The sequence below is a fragment of the Danio rerio genome, chromosome 14 (genome assembly GCF_052040795.2).
Source record: "Danio rerio strain M-AB ecotype USA chromosome 14, GRCz13ab, whole genome shotgun sequence".
NCBI classification, from domain to species: domain Eukaryota; kingdom Metazoa; phylum Chordata; class Actinopteri; order Cypriniformes; family Danionidae; genus Danio; species Danio rerio.
In genome coordinates this window covers 55,470,531-55,491,281 of record NC_141034.1, presented here as the reverse complement: position 1 = coordinate 55,491,281, position 20,751 = coordinate 55,470,531, and the positions used below count along the sequence as shown (strand labels likewise).

Sequence of the window (20,751 nt, the reverse complement as noted above, 5' to 3'; positions counted from 1 at the left end):
GCTCAACACAGATGTTAAACTTTAAACTTTATTGAATTGCATTGAATTGAACCGAACTCAACTGCATTGCATTAAATTGAACATGTTCCAGCCGTCAATCCCAGCTCTGAATGTATTGAATTAAATTGAATTGAACTAAACTGATTTGCATTGCATTGAACATGTTCCAGCCATCAATCACAGCTGTAAATGCATTGAGTTGAATTGTATTGAATTGAATTGAATTGAACATGCTTCAGTCATCAATTACAGCTCCACAGTAAAAGCTGAAATAAAAATCCATGATTGAAATAAATGTACCTCCGCAGGTCAACACAGACGCTAAGCTTCAAACTTTATTGAATTGAATTGCATTGCATTTAATTGAACGAGGCGAGGCAGTGGCGCAGTAGGTAGTGCTGTCACCTCACAGAAAGAAGGTCGCTGGGTCGAACCTCAGCTCAGTTGGCGTTTCTGTGTGGAGTTTGCATGTTCTCCCTGCCTTTGCATGGGTTTCCTCCGGGTGCTCCGGTTTCCCCCACAGTCCAAACACATGTGGTACAGGTGAATTGGGTAGGCTAAATTGTCTGTAGTGTGTGAATGTGTGTGTTTCCCAGAAATGTGTTGTGGCTGGAAGGGCATCCGCTGCGTAAAAACTTGCTGGATAAGTTGGCGGTTCATTCCGCTGTGGCGACCCCGGATTAATAAAGGGACTAAGCCGACAAGAAAATGAATGAATGAATGAACTGAATTGAATTGCACTGCATTGAACATGTCTGAGCTGTCAATCACAGCTCCACAGTAAAAGCTGAAATAAACGACCACGACTGAAATAAATGCACCTCCACAGGTCAACACAGACGCTCAACATCAAACCGTGTGCTCGTTTGAACTCCCTCGTTATTTCAAACAGACCACCGTAACAACAAATCACAATCGCCATAGCGACAACCAAAACAAGGACGCAAATAAGACGGATAAATGCGGCGCGTTTCGACAAGCTGCTCCTTTGAGACCTGCTCATTTGCGGTGTCATGTATAGGATGCACTACAAAGACTTCCCGACTGAAACGCTGGCTCTTTTATCATAGCAGGGCCGGATGAAGACAAACGGAGATGCTTGAAAACATCACAGGGACTCAGTTTGTCTCTTATAGATGCGATAGACTCCCATGATAATGTTCAGCAGAGGAGTGTTGATTCCCATCGGACTACTAGGACTGCACATCATTTCAGCATCGATATTACAATAATATACACATCTGTAAAGGCTTGTTCACACCAAGCATGATAGCTATAAAGACCAATCTAAAAATAGTTCTGAACCCAAACCACAGCAGAGTTCAGACTTGATTTATGAATGTAAATAGGTAATTTGGAAAAGCCTTAAAATGGATATTAACCTTGGATCATGGTTTTGACCTGAGCTGAAAAAAGAGAACTTAGCAAGTATAATAACCAAAAAAAAAAACTTAGTGTATTGTTTAATTGTATAAATATGTACCCAACAATAACAGAATAAATTAATGTATACAGAAAATATTAAATAAATGCCATCAGTTTGTCTCATAGATGCAATAGACTGCAATGATAGTGAGCAGCAGAAGAGTGTTGACCTACTAAGACTCTACAATAGACAATTTCAGCATCGATATACTATTAATATTATTATTATGGGCTCTATTTTGACGGTCCGCAGGGCACAAACACTTTCAGGGCGTGTCAGAACGCATTTTTGCTAATTTAAGGATGGAAAATTCCACTTTGCGCCGTGATGCATGTTCTAAAAGTGTTGAGTTTATTTTCTTAATGAGTTATAGGTGTTTTGAGAAAAAAACTATCAGAGTCTCATCTCACATTCCCTTTAAGAGCCAGTTGCGTCACGCCATAAGTGCATTTGCCGTTTACATGACGTAAAGTAAGTGTAAGTGGAAAAACTGAGCATTTCACAAGAAAGAAAACAGTTAAACAGAGCATCTGCAGCGCGAGAATGAGAGATAAATTATCTACTTTCGCTATGGTGGATAGGGAAACCTTTATGCACAGACATCAATTAGCCTATAAATAATTAATTTTGTTTGTTAAACGCAAATATTTGTTTAAAAACTATTTCTAAATTCAGTTCTAATTTCCTTCAAATGAATAAATGAACAATAATAACAAAGTGTGCTCAAAAACCTGAGTTATATCCTAAAACACATGCTGTGCCGCATATGTTCTAAAACCTGCAGGTGGACAAATCTAAGCTTGTTTTTAATCAAACAAACATAAATATGCATATAATAAATAATACTGCTAATAATAATTACATTATACAAAAGCAAATTGAATGAACTGAAAAAGGCTCTCAAGATAAATAAGACATAAGCCCCTTTCACACATACAGACCTTTCCGGAAAATTACCGGCAATTTTCCAGAAAGGTTGTATGTGTAAACAGGCCCTTTTTGAAAATACCGGTAAATTCGTTGTGGCTATTTTCCGGAAAGAGAAGTTGTAACATTACGGGCAGTTTGCCGGAATGCTGCGCTGTGTGAATGCAGAAGGAAGATTTCCGGAATAAGCGGGTGCACGTCTAGAACGTGCTGACGTGAGTCGTCTGCTTTAGCCAATCAGAACAGTCAGACGCATTTACGTCCGCGCGGTTTGTGAGAATAAAAGCCTTTGAATATTTTCCCAGACACATTTAGCTGCTAGAAGTTAGTCAGATCACGTTTATATGTTCTTCTTAATGCCAACTGTGTAAATAATCATCGATGAGATGCTTATGATAAGCCGTTGTTTGTTTACCTTCAAGCTTTGCGTGTGCCTGTGATACAACCTATGAGCGCCTGCACACGCACATATTATGAACATCTCGACATGCGAAAGTGATCCTGCGAAAGTTGTTCACAATATTGATCATCCACAGAGTTTGTGGTGTAGTCAAATGTTTACAAATACAAGCGCAGCCGTTTAAAGCTCATTTGTGGTGAATGATGTCAGAATTTACCGGTATTTTGCGATGGATGTGTGAATGCTCTTTTCCGGAAAATTTCCGTAACGTCCTCGCCTGTGTGAACAGCGCTTTTTTCAATATACCGGTAAAGTCGTTCCGTAAATTTTCCGGATATTTACCGCTATCACTGTGTGAAAGGGGCTAGAAAAGTAGTGTTTTTTTATATTTATGTAGGCTAGAAATTAATACGTTTTGTAATATTTTAATCCTTTATATTTACATCCTATATATATATTCTTATTATTACTTATATATCCTTAATATTTTTTTTTTCATATGTAAAGATATTTGCGTATTACTCCTCATCTTGCGTGTATTAAGCAGTGTGTAAGCAAGATGTAACTCTGCGTCGGAGTTTAGACCGGATTAGTTTTAGTCTATTAAAAATCTATTATAGTTTCTCAAAATAGCAACGCGCCAGCAGTGCGCCTCAGAATGCCTTCCTTTTTAGACCAGAATGCCTATGTGCGCACATATGAGCGCAAATGCATTTGCTATTTAAACAGCGTAGCGCAACACCTCAAAACGACTCTTGCACCAAGCTGAAACTAGCAAACAACTATGGCGTCGCGCCTTGCGCCACATTGCGCTGGGTGTATGATAGGGCCCTATATCTATAATGACAATGGACTATACAAATAAACTTGAATTGAACTGAAATGTCTTCAAGGATGACGGTTTTATGTACAAAAGGAGAAGCAAAGGATAGACTGGTTTTGTCTGTTGGGATCAGTAGAAATGCATGTTTCAGAGTCATATTTTATGATTTAAATCCTGTCTGAATTGAACAGCTCTGTTTTTCCCGGGTTGCATCAGCCACGTGGAAGTTTCGGCTTAAATTGGGACAAAGTCTGTAAAAGCTCCTTACTTCACTCGGGTGCAATATTTGTTTGTGGAGGATTTTTTTTGTATCATATTTCTGTTCACATGCAGTGCACAGTCACAGTTTAACTTGTGTTCAAAGACTGGGTGTTTCATTCTATTTTTAATTCCTTCTTATTTTGTGTCATGCTACTAACTATATATGAAACACAAAACTTATTTAGCCCCCAGTGTATTCAATAACGCATTTAGTTTATGCATTTTGAGTTCATTTAGAACCTAAAGAATCATTGTTTTATAAAAAATCCATGAGATCAGTTTCTCATTTATTTTCATTAAGTGTTGTATCTTCATATTATGCTGTTATTCTTTTACTAATTGTTAAAAAATATTGCAATATTTATTATTTTCTACATAAATATAAACACCACTGCCTCCATAATTTACACTTAAATACACAGTATTTTGGATACCCGAGCTGGGTATTTTACGTTGGTTAATTTTCATATTTTTATGACACATGTACAAGTTATAGCTTAAATGAAAGCTCTTGCCGGTGCTCATAGGGTTCTAGTGTTGTTTTTACTGAATTATATTCATATGTCAAACAGTTGTTGAATGAATCGTGGTGTTTTCATGGCGCAGAAGTGAAAACAATTCATTTATGATCAATAAGCAGCCCCAGATAGCACAGACAGCTGTCATCTCTCACCTTATGCTGTGCGCTTCAGGGCCATTTCTCCTCTGTTTTTGAGGTGATGTGCATAAGTAATCCTTTTATATGTCTGATGTGGTCCAAACACAGTGAATTATGTTTGATCAAACACAAGAATAGTGAAATATGAAAACAATGATCGCTCCCTGTGGCTTGTACAGCACCTCTCATCAGTTGGAATACAATAACTTTTGCATAGATTATCGTAGAGACACTTTTCTTTTTCCTATGATTACAGACATGTGCAGGAACCACCAACATTAATTACAGCACGCTAGACCACACAGAACCTAAAAGGTACACTTTTATATTTAAGTTTATAAAAAAAATACAAAAAGCGCCTCTTTTTTTGGTGTTTGTTTTAACACAGACAACATATACAGTTATTTTAAACACTTTCAATAGTGTTTTATTACAATTCAAAGGGTTTTCTTTAAAATGATACCAAATTTTTGCATTTACACCTCTGCATGTGGATTTGGGAAGCTTTTAAATTTGGATAGGCAAAATCCAGGCGGAAATCCCAAAATAACAGTTTAACTGATTAAAGTACACTATACCTTGTTGTGAAAAATAAATAAATAACTTTAATAGTTAATTTTACAGAATATCTTACATCCCTTAAAACATATATATATATATATATATATATATATATATATATATATATATATATATATATATATATATATTAAGATGCTCCACACATACCCAGGTACAAAATGCTTCAAATACTCCAGTGCAACAAAAGTTAAAGAAGTGCAAAAATAATATTATATTAAATTATATTATAAGATCATATCACTTTAAAAAATAATGGCAAAAAATCTGAAACGATAAATAAGTGTACTTTGGTGGTATTAAAGCATTTGCAAACTTTCATTCCCCTTAAAAACAATATTTCTATGCTACATGGAATTTAGTTTTTGCTTTTTTAGCTGTTCATTTACCTCATAAAAGCTGCGTTTAATGCTGAAACAAAAACAAAAATGTTTAGCAAGTGTTGTCAAACTAGGCCAAACCGTCACCTGGTGTGAGATCTAAGCCTGCAGAATTATGAAGTTCAGTCTTCACTTCTGTATATTCACTGCTCAAGTTAATGGTGTATATTTACAGCCTTGTATAAAAGCAGAAGAGCCTGCATGAAGGCTAAGAGATGGAGTTTATGGTTCTTTTCAGAGCCACAGACAGGATCTCTGAATAAAGGCCTATATCACGCTGACTGTGTGTGGAAGCAGATGAGAGAGCTCGTAATTCTTTTGACATTTATTACATTTATTTACATAATTTCATCATGGTTTGGAGTTCATATACGCAAGCGACAGAAATGAATACATTGAATTTGGAGGATCAGGATACAAATCAAGTGTTTTATGTCAATTGCTTACATGTTTAGCAAGACTGGATTTGAAGAAAAGAACATTTTGAATTATATATTTTTAAACATTATGCCTTGCCATAAATTTCTGAAATGTAAACCTGCAGGGAACACAAAACCTAGTATTTTATTAAGCTAGAATTTTTAAGCAATTGACATGTAAGCAGCTGACATAAAACACTTGATTTGTGTCCTGATCCTTACAAATATACTCATGCAACAGGGTTTTGTGGTCCCTGGACTGTAAAAAAAACCCTGTGGTTGCTGTAATTTTTTAAGCTAAATCAAATTAATCTTATAAGTCAATTAAACTTGTATTATGTTAAACTGACTTAAAACTGCTCACATGACTTATGAAATTAAGTTAAAACATGATTAACATATTAATAAGTTACAATGACCTAAAAACATGCTGTCAGGACTAATTGATCATATAATTTTTTACAGTGTGCAGGTTTACATTTCAGAAATTTATATTAATTGAAATTTATTTAATTGAAAAAGGTTATAAATGTATTGCCGAAGCATTAATAAAGTTTACATTAAAATAACATACATATGTAAAAAGTCTATATTAAATATATTATATGAATATTTACTATTTAATAAAAAAACATAGTAAACAAAGTAAATAGTACTAGCAAAAAAAGATACCACTACAACTCCTGATCAGGACTTGAATATATATGCAGGGGCGGACTGGCCATCTGGCAATTCTGGCAAATGCTAGAAGGGCCGGACCATTTTTTAAAATGTAGGCCGGTCAGTTTCTTTTTTTAAATATTATTATTTTTTTTTTATATGTATTGTTTTTAAATGCAGCTTTTTATCTCAAGCAATATGTAAATATGATAACGATGATTATGGTAATAATAGTAGTAATAATATAATAATAATAATAATAGTAAAATGTTAAGCATTTGGCCCAGTCCGTGATTCAAGGGGGACCAACCCAATCAGAGGTTACGTGGACGTAATTAAAATCTGGCAAGAATGTCAAACAAACAGTAAGTGCAACACAAGCTAATTGTCAGAGATGGACCGTACAAAATAGGAAAGGTGCTACCAAAAAGCTCAGAAAAAGCCAAAAAACAAAAAACAAAAAGGCTCTAAAATCAGACACTGCCAAATGCATAAAGTTACCTGAAATATTCTCGAAAAGTTTAACTTCGTCCGCTGCATTGGAGGACAGTAGCGCCATAGAGGAGGTAAGAAGAAAACAGAAAATATACTTCTAAATCATTACACTAACATATAAGTCATAAGTCATTTTGACGCCATTCACACCACTTCCGACAGTTTTTGACAGGTACACTGTGCTGAACAGTAAGCTTAGTGTAGAACTCCCGTACATTTTGAAATGTCATTATAATGTGAGATTTAGGGTACACAAACTGCTGTTTGCTACTGTACTAGCAATGTAGTCTAACATGCAAAAAAAAAAAAAAAAAAAAAAAAAACTATAGCTATAGCCATAATACTGGCATTTGTAGTGAACTCTGAATACATAGCTAGTCTCTAAAGTAAAAGATTAAATACATGCACAGGTTACAGTATGTAATTAATCCTTAGGTAGGGGTGGAGAGAATGACAACACTGCAGAGAATGACATATATAGTTATTTGTGGATAAAAGTATGCAAAATGGTGTAGCATGTCCAATTGTGTGTAAAGATGTGTGTGTAAAGGTGTGTGTTTGTAATACACATTCACAGGTTACTCCAATCATAAGTAATATCTTTTACTTTATGTATAAATTTGTTATAAACGGGTTGTTTTTGTTCCAGTCACATAAATTTAATGTTTAAATATCCATTACATATGGTGCTGCTTATATTATTTTACCATCTGTACACCAACATAAGCAGTGAATGTGCGTGTCCGTGATTGGGGCTGTGTCGGTGTGGTAATGTGGGCTGGTTCTGCACATTGACTGATTGCTTACCTTTATCGTTTAAATTTAATGTACGTTATACTGTTATAATGGCCATTTTTGATTATTAAAACTGATATTCTGCAAAAGAGACAGGGTAAAGTTCATTCTTTTTAATGGAAATGAAAGGAGACAGTTATATTTAAGCCCTGTTTTGTTATAAATATGCAGAGTGAAGATGATGCTCATATAAATATGCAGCTACACGAGGCTGTTTGGCGTCTGTTAATCATAATATCAAAATGAAACAAATTTGACTTATATTATGTTTTTATTGTTTAGATAGTGAAACAGCAAGCAGGATGAGGTGAACGAGGTTATGAAGTACACTGTTCCCTTTGAAGATTTAGCCATGCATTAGCAGGCAGTTTTTGTTATGTTTGTTATTGAATATAGGCTGAGTGAATAGTGTGTTGAATAAGCTAATAAGCTGTGTATGGGTGACTTCCAATATTGGGTTGTGGCTGGAAAGGCATCTGCTGCATAAAACATGCTGGAATAGTTGGCAGTTCATTCCACTGCGGCAACCCCTGATAAATAAGGGACTTATGCGAAGAAAAATAAATGAAAATATAGTGTATTTTTTAGAACTCAACAAATATCTTTATGGACAGTATACAGAAATTAAATTGAGATTAAAGTTTGTATTTATTTATTTATTTCATATATATATATATATGGCTTTTGTGTTTTATAGAATATGAGTTGATTAAAATATTGGACGTGCATAGATAGATAGCATTTTGATTGAATTTAGTGGGCCGCTCTGGCCCAAAATGCCAGGGCCGATTTTTTGCCCCAGTCCAGCCCTGGGTGTGGCTACAGTGCCAGAGCTGAATTTTTGTCCCAGTCCACCCCTGTTTATATGTATGTATGTATTCTCATTATTTTTTAACACATCTATGCGGTGGCACAGAGTTAAACCTCTTTCTTGACTTCACACAATAACAGTAACATGTGCCGCATCGCATGAGATCACTTTGTTGCAGAGACGCTATAGCAGGGATGGCCAACGCTGTTCCTGGAGAGCCACCTTCCTGCAGATTTCAGTTGCTACGCATATCAAACACACCTGCCTGTAATTATCACGTGGTGTTCTGGTCCTAATTAATTGGTTCAGGTGTGTTTGATATTGGCCACCCCTGCGCTATAGACTGATTTTATGTGGCCGCCATTTTTAAAAGCTAAATCGAGGCTGCGGTGGGAGGAAACCCGGAAGTATCGTTGGGAGTTCAGGGTTCAACGCTAAGGATTTTTTCCACTGGCCCGATTCTGATTTTTACTTGCCCTGCCAAAATATTCACTGGCCCCATCAAAAAAGAAGTTAATGGCTATTTCTTAGCCACATGTTTTAAATTATGTATCAAAAGCCAAATATAACTTGCAGCATAACGTTTCTTAAAATACAACTGACAATTTAAAAAAATACAACTGTGATGTAAATAAATTTGGAAATCTATAATTATGATATGCTTAAATATAGAGAGAAATAACAGATGGACTGATATATTGATATATAATATTCAATATTGATCTACATCAGGGGTCTTAAACTCAATTTACCTGGGGGCCGCAGGAGGCAAAGTCTGGGTGAGGCTGGGCCGCATAAGGGATTTCACAAAAAAAAAAAAAGTCCTCAAATGTCATTATTAACAGTTTTAATTATTTCTTCTGAACATGAAGTGTCCTGAACATTAATAGAACATTGAGTGAAGATTATGAACAGTTCATCTGAACATGGCATCTTTTGCCTACTTCTTGCTGCCAGAGACTTGACAGCGCTTCAAGTGGGGGAAAAAGTGGGGGAACTCACTCAAAACTTCCATTCCCTCACCTAAAAAAAGACGTATATATGTATAAATAAAACACCCCCACCCCACTCCAGTCACATCAGTCTGTACCAGTCTGTATCTACCTATAATATATATAAGATGCAGGCTGTAGCTAGGTAGGTGGCAGGCTGCAGATAGGTAGCTAAGTGGCAGGCAGGGGCGGGAACAGCTTACCTTGGTTCTGGCCGGCGCGAGTTCCCTCCTAACACTTCCTGCCCATCACAGCGTCTAACAAAGGGGCGGGGTGCATGGTGACGTCACCAGCATCCCCGCCCCTTTGTTTACATGGCAGGCGGGGAATGCCAGTGACCGCTGTGTACGGATAGAATCAGCGGAGCGGGGAGCGCTCTCTCTCCCCGCTCCGCTGATTCTGTCAGTGTACAGCTGTCGGCGCGGGCCACAAAATATTGCACTGAGGGCCGCAAATGGCCTGCGGGCCGCGAGTTTGAGACGCCTGCTCTACATTAATCTTTCTTTCCAAGTGTCAGTGCAGAAATGCACAAAACAATAGGCCTAATGCAAAATATTATAAAATTAAAATATGGAAAAATGATCAGATGGTAATTTCTGTCATTTTTCCTAACAGATAACAGCTCTCAGCAATAAGTCAGCATGCTTTCACTTTCACATTCGGCATTTAACACACATTTGGCGGTAGGAATGACAATCGGCCCTACTCGTAATTATTTTTTCATATACCCTGACTTTTACACAACCATAATACACTGTGATATAGCCTGGTTCATTAGTTTGTTGGATTGTTTTGCTTTCTCATTACAGTCTATTTCAGTGTAACGAGGAGACTGACACGGAGGGATCCATTATGCAGTATTTATTAGTCAAGCTTTCACTCAAACACACAATATCCACTAAAGTGCAAACACACATCCACAAAAGTCTATGAAGTATCAAGACTGGCGATGAACAGACACAGAGGGGTTTACCAGGCATTGGTCGAGGGCAGGCTGCGAGTGTCAGAGTCCGTGTATCTAGCGTGGGTCGTGGGCAGGCAGAGAGTATCAGAGTCCGTAAATCAGGCGTGGGTCGTGGGCAGGCAGAAGGCGAAGCAGAGTCAGAAACAGGCTGGAGTAATGCACGAAGAATCAGGCAGGGAATAACGCTCAGAAATGCTGGCCGGGGCTAAACAAGACTTCGCACTGACTGAGTGTTTGGAACTGGCTTATAAAGGGTACGTGGGTCGTAGGCTTGATTCAGAACAGGTGTATGCACAATCAGCGTATGTGGATGATGTAATGCTAGAAGTCCGGAGATGGCGGCCTCTGCTGGCCAGCGAGGGGAGTGACTGGGACCGAGTCGGTGACATTCAGATTGATTGTTTTGGTGAGGATCTGAGCATGTTTGGGGAATTCACATAAGTCCAATGAATCATGCTATCATGGCAAACAAGACGGGTTCCAAATTAAAGTCTAGATCTGTAAGCACCCTGTATGCACGCCATTGAAAAACAGTCGCAGCCAAATAAAACTTTAGTGACAGGGCAGCACATGCCCGATTGGGCCACTAACAATCCTGTCTACTGTCCCGAGAGTCCCGCATGCTGGCCCCGGGCCATCAGGCAGTCCTTATTGTTGAGCCCTGGAGTTACATAGGAACGTTGTGTACTTGACTGTATATCTTATCAGTGAAGATAAAGTGACAAATTTATAAATTTCACCACCTTCCGAGTATCCCGAAGGTCTGGTCTGAATAAATGCTGAAAATAAAAAGCGATATCAGCGCTCATTTTCAGCTTAGTTAAGGGAAATGGCACTAGTTAGCTAACGTTTTCTTTTCCAAACACACATTTTAGATGCTATTTATCAAACTCGAGTTGATGAACTGATTCCCTCACTATATTAGACTCGTCAGGATACTGAATTAAAAGAAAAATTCCCAAAAAATCTGTGTGTGTGTGCTTGCAAGCGCATCACTGATGTTGTTATTGGTGTCCTCTTTATTTTTGTGACAGGCGTTAATGTATTGTGCCACTGAAGGATACCCATCAATATTTTAAAATGTTCTTTTCCTCAAATCTAGTCTTGCTAAACATATAAACAAAGGCCTGATTCATACGCCTTTACACAACTTGAGGGCAAAATAAAGGGTTACATCAACAGAAAATACAACAAACGTGCCCTGGAGTTTCTACAGATGGCAATCTAACACCAATCTCCAAGCTGATACTTCTACAAGTCCAGTGTTGAAGAAACTCTGCCTTCAACCAAACATCTCACCATCCACCATGGCCCACAGAAAGACCCAAAAGAACCAGAGCAAGGACAGTTTTCACAATATTAAACACACAAGGTGGACAGAAAGAGCAGCAAGTGTTTCTGAGGAAGACTGAAGCACCTGCAGCATGTCAGACTATCAGAGCATATGGAAACTGCGGCACGCTCGCGGAGGAAAACATTTGCTCTCAATGAATAAGTGATGAAAGGAAAAGTGGCATGCGGCATTCATTTTAAAAAGGAATTTCACACTCGCTTTTTTGCTCTCTCTCACTGTGAAACAACTTTTTACTCAATCTTATTCCTCAGGGTAGGGCATTACGGCGGCAAATAAAGCAACGCTGAGGGGAAACGCTGGAAATGTGTGGTGCACTGGCCCCTTTCTTTTCTTATTTAATGCTTAACAAATGCATGGTGTTTTATGGCACCATAAACTGTTTGCATAAAGGCATGCAAATGGGTTTTCATGAAATTCAAATGATTTAATGTGATGTGACTGATGTGAAGTCTACACTCAAACATTTTTGATTTTGATCACTATGGTAAATACTGATAAGAGTAATATTCTGTGATATCAGCAGATATCAATCGTGATATTAATAATAATAAAGGTAATAATAAGATAATAACACCCTACTGAAAAAACAGCTTAAACCAGCCTAGGCTGTTTGGCTGGTTTTAGCTGGTCAACCAGGTTGGTTTTAGAGGGGTTTTGGCTATTTCCAGCGATTTTCAGCCTGGTTTTAGCTGGTCAGGCTGAAAGATGACCAGCTAAAATCAGCTTGAACAGCCTAGCCAGCCTGGGAGTCCAGCCAAAATCAGCTATGTCCAGCTTAAACCAGGCTGTTCAAGCTGGTTTTAGTTGGCTTTAGCAGGTCATTTTCCAGCCTGACCAGCTAAGACCAGGCTGGAAATGACTGGAAACCAGCCTGGAAATGGCCAAAACCCCTCTAAAACCAGCCTGGCCAACCAGCTAAAACCAGCCAATCAGCCTAGGATGGTTTAAGTTGGATTTTTCAGCAGGGCAATAAAAACATAAAGTAAACATTTCTTAAAAAAAATGTGAATGGGGTTTGCGTGGCAAATCGATGGGGTAGAGTGGTTGAGTGGTTGCTGACAGTTTTTGAGGTGGTCCTGGGGTGTTCTGATGGTTGCTGACAGTTTCTGAGGTGGTGCTGGGGTGTTCTGATGGTTGCTAGGGTGTTCTGAGTGGTTGCTAAGGTATTGCTAGGTGGTTGCTAGGATGTTCTGAGTGCTTGTTAGGGGGTTGCTAAGGTGTTGGTAGGCGGTTACCCCCTTATAAAAGTCATGGCACACCATTCCCGATAAATCCGGACGATTTGACCCCACTTTCAAGGGTCTGAGACGAAAACTGCGAGACTAACGCGCCGAAATTTGTGTGAAAGAACAATAAAAAATATATAATAAAAATAATAAGTATGGAGAATAACAATAGTGGACTTTGCCTTTGGCAAAACCCACTAATTATGAAAAAAAGTAAAATAATGGTAAACAAATAAATACAAAAAAGTAAAAAAATAATAATGAAATCCTTAGGGCACACCAGATCCTTTCAACCCAAAAAAGTATGGACTAACCCAAACATTGGCGTGTGAGAGATCTGCAGAGTGGATGGCAACATCAACAGCCTGAGGTATCAAGACATTTGTGCTGCCCATTACATTACAAACCACAGGAGAGGGCAAATTCTCCAGCAGGATAGCGCTCCTTCTCATACTTCAGCCTCCACATCAAAGCTCCTGAAAGCAAAGAAGGTCAAGCTGCTCCAGGATTGGCCAGCCCAGTCACCAGACATGAACATTATTGAGCATGTCTGGGGTAAGATGATGGAGGAGGCACTGAAGATGAATCCAAAGACTCTTGATGAACTCTGGGAGTCCTGCAGGAACGCTTTCTTTGCCATTCCAGATGACTTTATTAATCAGTGATGTGAGTCATGTCAGAGATGTATGGATGCAGTCCTCCAAGCTCATGATGGAGTCAGACACAATATTCATTCTGTCTCCACTGCAGCAGGACTTTATATTCTATACTGGACATTATTTCTGTTCAGTCACAAGACTTTTGTCTGAGCAAAGTCAGACCTTACTGTCCTAATGAAATCATTAATAATCAAGGCATGATTATATTTTATTTTGATCAAATAAGCATAATCTAGAGGCCTTTGCCTTTCATATGAGCCACTATTCTGATACCAAATGATCAACTAGAAGTCAACTTATTATTGGTTGTTTCTAAATCTAAGGTAGTGTACACATGATAGTAGATGGGTTTTATTTCAACAATTTAATAAATAAATAAATGAAAAAAAAGGTCAAAATGATTGTCTTACTAGTGTCAAGGAAACTTACTGCTAACCAGATACCCACAGTTTTATTACTGTTCAAAATCACAGCTATGTTTCAGTATCCTGAAAAGGAGGACTCATAATGTACTGCCAAGCATGTGTGTCTTGCTTCACCATGAAAGCAGAACATTTCAAGGACTTTTCCATGCGTTTTCCATGTAAATACAATTGGGACTTGAGCTTTCAAGCTTCAAACAGGATGCAAAAACATCCTAAAAGTGGTTCTGAGAAGTCTAGTCTAAATCTTCAAAAGTCTGAGATTTCAGTCGTTCTTCAATAAAGCCTGAAGTACATCCTAGATCTGCTCTCAGATAATGAGAGCTCTTGTGAGATGTGCAGACGGCTGATTTGTCTGAGTCAGACCTTTTTCAATGAATCAGTGGATTGAGTTTATAAAACTGGCACAGACCAAAGCGTAACAACCCCAAGTTGTTGAAGTTGTTGACTTCAGAAGACGGGGAATATAGGCCATGACTCATGTGAACTATTTTTATTGTGCTTTTATGTCGCTTTTGAAGTCTTTTCCTATTTAATTGAAGGGAAAGGAGAGATTTTATTTTCTTGGAAAGAAAAAAAATTACAGGGATTTGGAACAACATGAGGGAATAATTGACAGAAGTTTTTCTTTTTTGGGTAAACTATGCTTTAATACATACTTAAGAACAGTGGTTCTCAAACTATGGTACGTGTACCACTAGGGGTACGTGGGCTTCCTTCTAGTGGTACGCAGAGATATCAAATGTGTCATAAATACATGCTACATATATTTCAAAATTTATCAAAAATTGATTTATATATAAATATAACATATAATATTATTTATTATATGACATATAGCCTATATTTCTGAGGTCCAGGCAACATTTCCAGGTGTTGATGAATTGGCTACTATATGTTAATACTTTACATTTAAGTACAGCACTTTTCTTTTTACTTTTTAACAACATTAACCTACTATTTTTAACTTTTAAAAGCTTATTTTTATTTAAATGTTGACGTTTTTAGTTTTTTTTTTTTTTTTTACATATAAGCACAGTACAGTGTTAACGTTCAGACTAACCATAATGTTTTAAATGGCTGACAATAATAAATATTCATAATACTAGAACTTAATCTGCCACATTTTAGAACTGTACAGAGGTGAAGCTGCTTTACTGGGCTTACTACGCTACTGTATTTCAATACTGCTCAATATGGTGGTACTTTGAGAGACAATTTTTTTCTGAGGTGGTAATTGATGAAAGGTTTGAGAACCACTGCTTTAGAAAATTGTAATCAGTAACAACAACAACAACAACAACAGCAATGATAATAATAATAAAAACAACAACAACAACAACAATAATAATAATAATAATATTCAACATTTAACTTATTCAATATTTATTTATTTATGCACTTGTTTTTTGTGATCTTTGGTTTAGTTTTTCAAGCAAGGTTGTTAGATTCTAGAATGTAAATTTGTTCCTTGTTTGTTAACACTAGTAATTAAAATAAAACTATATATAACTAAATGAAATGAAATTAAATTAAAATGAATAAATTAAATTAAATTATAAATAAATAAATAAATAAATAAATAAATAAATAAATAAATAAATAAATAAATAAATAATATAATTATTTATTATAAATTACCAGTCAAAAGATTTGAAAACATTATTATTGTTATTTGTTTTCGATCAGTCTCTTCCGTATTCATTTGATTAAAATAAAATACAAAACAGCAATACTATGAAATGTCATTTACATTTAGAATAACTGATTTATAAATGATTACATATCAATTTTAATTTATTTATGTAATTTAAAGCTGAATTTTTCTAAATTTAGTGTCACGATACACTGTCAGAAATATCAGAAACAAGTCACTTCCACAAGTGCAACTTAAATATTTAAGTAAGATTAACTAAAGCAAGATGAGATGACTATAACAACAACAACAACAACAACAACAACAACAACATTCAACTTAATAATAATTGTTATAACAACAACAATTTATTTATTCATTTTATTGTATATTTATTTATTTATTTATGCATTATTTTTTGTGATCTTTAGTTTTGTTTCGTTTTACTGCTGTTGTTAGACTCTAGAATGTATGTAAAATTTGTACCTTATTTGTTTACACTGTAAATTAATAAAATAAAAAATAAAATAAAATTATTATTTGATGATTATTAAAATGATGATTATTTAATAAAAATAAAATAAAACACAAAACAGCAATGTTCTGAAATATTATTTGCATTTAGAATAATTTCTCAGTGACTACATTTCAATTTTAATTTATTAATTCAAAGCTGATTTTTCCAAATTGAGTGCATATTTATGCGATTGTTTTATTGTTTTATTGTTTCTCAGTGATGTTCAACCAAAGTTTCTAGAATGCAAATTTTATAAATAAATTAAATAAACAACAATACTATGAAATATTATTTATTATTTATTTTTTTCTTTAATATTTATTACATTTAAAATAACTGTTTTCTAGGTAATTTATTTCTGTAATTGAAAGCTAAATTTTACACAATACACTGTCAGAAATATCACAAACAACAAGTCATTTCAACTAAACTCAAGCTATAACAAACAGCAATATTATGAAATAAAATTTATAATAACTGTTTTCTAAGTGACTACATATCAATTTTAATGTATTTCTGTAATACAAAGCTGAATTTTTCAAAATTTGTATTAAGTCTAAATTCTTAAGTTATAACAAGTGTAGCTTAAATGTTTAAGATTAATTGATACAAGATGAGATGACTAGAAATAATAATAACAACAAGTAACTTAATAATCAAAATAAGAACAACAAGAACAACAATGTATATTCAATTTTATTTATGTATATTTATCAAAATGTATTTATTTATTTATTTATTTATTTAAGTTGTGTTTGTTCTTTGTTCTTTGTTTGTTGTTTGTTTACACTGTTAATTAAAATACAAATAAATATATTTTTAAAATAAATTTATAAAAAAAAAAAAAAAAAAAAAAAAAAATATATATATATATATATATATATATATATATATATATATATATATATATATATATATATAATTAAATAATAAATGATTGATTTAATATAATACCAGTCAAAAGTTTTAGAAACATTATTATTTTTATTATTATATGTTTTTAATTTAGTCTCTTCCGCATTCGATTGATTAAAATATAATAAAATACCTAACAACATTACTATGAAATATATTTTGCATTTAGAAATATTCATTTCTCAGTGATTGCATTTCATTTAAAATGTATTCCTGTAATTCAAAGCTGATTTTTCTAAAATGAGTGAATATATATGCAATTGTTTTATTGTGATCTTTGTATTAGTTTTTTCAGTGATGTTTCTAAACTGTGAATTAGTACCTTGTTAAAATAAATAAATGAATAAATAAATGAATAAATAAATAAATAAATAAATAAATGAATAAATAAATAAATAAATAAATAAATAAATAAATAAATAAATAAATAAATAAATAAATAAATAAACGAATGAACAAACAAACAATTAAATAATGAAATAATTTTTTCAATATAAACTAGCAGTTTAAACATTATTATTATTTTCCCCACATTTCTATGATTAAAATATAATAAAACATAAAACAGCATGATAATAAGTTAATATTCATATATATTTATTTATTTATTATTTATTACATTTAGAATAACTGATTAGATAAGTCATTACATTTTAATTTTAATTTATTCCTGTACTTCAAAGCTGAATTTTTCTAAATTAGGTGAAACGATACACGATACATAAATATCACAAACAAGTCATTTCAACTAAGCTTCAGTTATAACAAGTGTAACATAACAGTTTAAGCGAGATTAATTGATGCAAATTAAGACTCAACAATAATCGATATGAGAATTTTCTGCCCTGTAATGATCAATTATTATTGATGTTCAATCATCAATCATCAAACTAAACTTCAAAACATTCATTCATTCATTTTCTTTTCAGCTTAGTTCCTTTATTAATCTGGGGTCACCACAGCGGAATGAACCGCCAACTTATCCAGCACGTTTTTAAGCAGCGGATGCCCTTCCAGCCACAACCCATCACTAGGACAACTCCAAACCCTGTTACAACTCATTTTGAGAAAAACAACGCTATTCAAAGATGTGAAGTCTAGTGTTTATCACTTGAGATCTTATGTTTAATCCTAACAGATGACTGCATCACAACAGCATGAGTGTAGAACCCTCAGGTTAATGCAACTAACTCGATACATCCAGCTTATAAGTCTATAATTTCCCCTCTAGTAATAATTTGTGATGAATCATTTAGAGCAGTGTGCGAAAACTATCAGCTTGAAGGGCTTTGATTTGTAAGTGCATGGGTAAGCATACTAACACACTCTTTCCCTGGCAAAAGCCATATTAAATCAAATAAATAATGCATTCCGGCTGTTGTCTTGAATTCAATATCTTACTACAGGAAAACAATAAGTATCAGAGGGCTCGAGAGTTGGTTATCATAAATTTAATCTACTCTGACTGGAAGTGTTGGTGTGAAGCTGCGGTCCAAATCTCTGCAAGTGTTAAATAATTGAAGATTTGCATTACACACACACACACACACACACACACACACACACAAATAAAAAATAATAATAATCTGGTGATTTTCCGGACAGAATTATGCAACATGCATCTGATTTGATATTAAATAATCATTCAGTCTTATTGAGGTAGACATGCATCCAAGCTGAAATGTCAATGGAAATCTGCGAGGAGAAAATGAGACCGAAGAGGACGTCCAGATGCTTCTGGTGCTGAGCAGAAACCGAGTGAAAGCCAGGAGCAGAGAAACCCTTCAAATGTCAAAGGGATTTTTAAAGTTCTTTAATTTTGTTTTGGAGTCTCCTACAGGAGGGTTACATCCATGCAAAGTTCAAATGTTTCTCAGAGACTGCAAAGAAACATCTTATATAATTGTAAAGGGGCTTTCACATCTAGACTTTTGTTTGGGAACCGGGGTCGTTTGCCATCTCAGCGTAGTTCGATTGGCATGTATAAATCTTGCAATCACACTCTGATCCATGCCAAAACTGGTCCAGATCACCTGAATGAGGTGGTCTCGGCTTGACTGAAATGAACTCTGGAGCGAATCGAATGTAGTGAGAAAGCAATCCAACAAATTAGGGATGGGAAGATTAATCGATATGTATCGATACACGGTCATGCGCGTGCACGATGCGAGTGCATCGGTTGAGCAGCAGAGGATGAATGAAATTTTGGAAGCAAATTGAGATGCATCGGTTTTTGCGAGATGCATCGGTTTTTCCAAGATACAGCTTATATTTTTAATATAGAATGTATTTTTTATTTATTAACAAGTGTTGTCAACCTGTTTTTGGCGCATAATTTAATCGACCTACATAAAGTAAGCCGTAGCAACGGATTTGCGGATGTGTACACTTCAACCAGTGTATCAGGTGTGCGGATGAAGCTAGTGGTGCGCCCTCAGAAAGCGCGAGAAGCAAAACAAACATTTTATTCCCCACTGAGTTTTAAATCTAAAGTATGGCAACATTATGGATTTAAGGATGGACGACATGACAGGACAGATGCAATTTGCAAAATGTGCCGCGCATCTGTAAAATATGTGGGCAGTACGACTAATCTGAAATCTCACTTGAAGCGGCGCCGCGGTGTTGTTGTGAAAGCATCTTCCAGTGTTCCTGCATCCCCGGCTTTCGCACTGCTTCAACTGTAGCTACCAGCTCCAAAAGTGGTGAGAAAAGCATTGCAAGTTTTTTTTCCATGCGCAACAGTTTTGTACGCTCTATGCCAATAACGGATGTTATTGCATTGTTCATCTGCAAAGATATTTAGCCTAGTGTCACGGAGAACGAAGGCTTTAAACACCTCCTCCTGTTAATTTGTATTTAATTATAATAATAATAATAATACTATTAATAATAATAATGATAAAAATAATGGGTGTCACAGTGGCACAGTGGGTAGCATGACCACCTCACAGCAAGAAGATTGCTGGTTTGTTATATTTTTATCAGCCTGTTGTTTACAGTGACAGTGATGTTTCAAAGCAGCATAACACTGCTAGTTCACCACCTTAAGTTTTGAATATTCAGTGGCAAAATATATCTTTGTAAAACTTGTTTTCATAGTTGAAAAGTTAAATCACAATTCTTGTTGTGCAATGGTAAACCTTTATGTTGAAAGAGTGCAAATATACACATTTATAATATATATTGCACTTATACATTCTGTTTATCTTGAAAATACTTAAATAATATGTGCTATATGTTCTAAAATGGCCCTCTACTGTAAACTGATACTCTGGCTCTGAGAGAAAAGCCAGGTTGTAAAAAAATTCTTGGTTTTGCTTGGTTAATAAATAATCAAATTCATTCAATGGCACAGCATCCTTTCTTACATCATCTCATAAACTTGATCTAATAAGTTAGTGCTGAATTATCGCATTGTATCGTGATATG

At 35.2% G+C, this 20,751-nt stretch overlaps 1 long non-coding RNA gene across 5 annotated transcripts in view; it reads right to left on the bottom strand.

The window, feature by feature from the left end:
• LOC141377613 (uncharacterized) overlaps positions 1–20,751 on the bottom strand; it is a 322,793-nt gene that overhangs the window by 27,432 nt on the left and 274,610 nt on the right. The window lies entirely within an intron of this gene.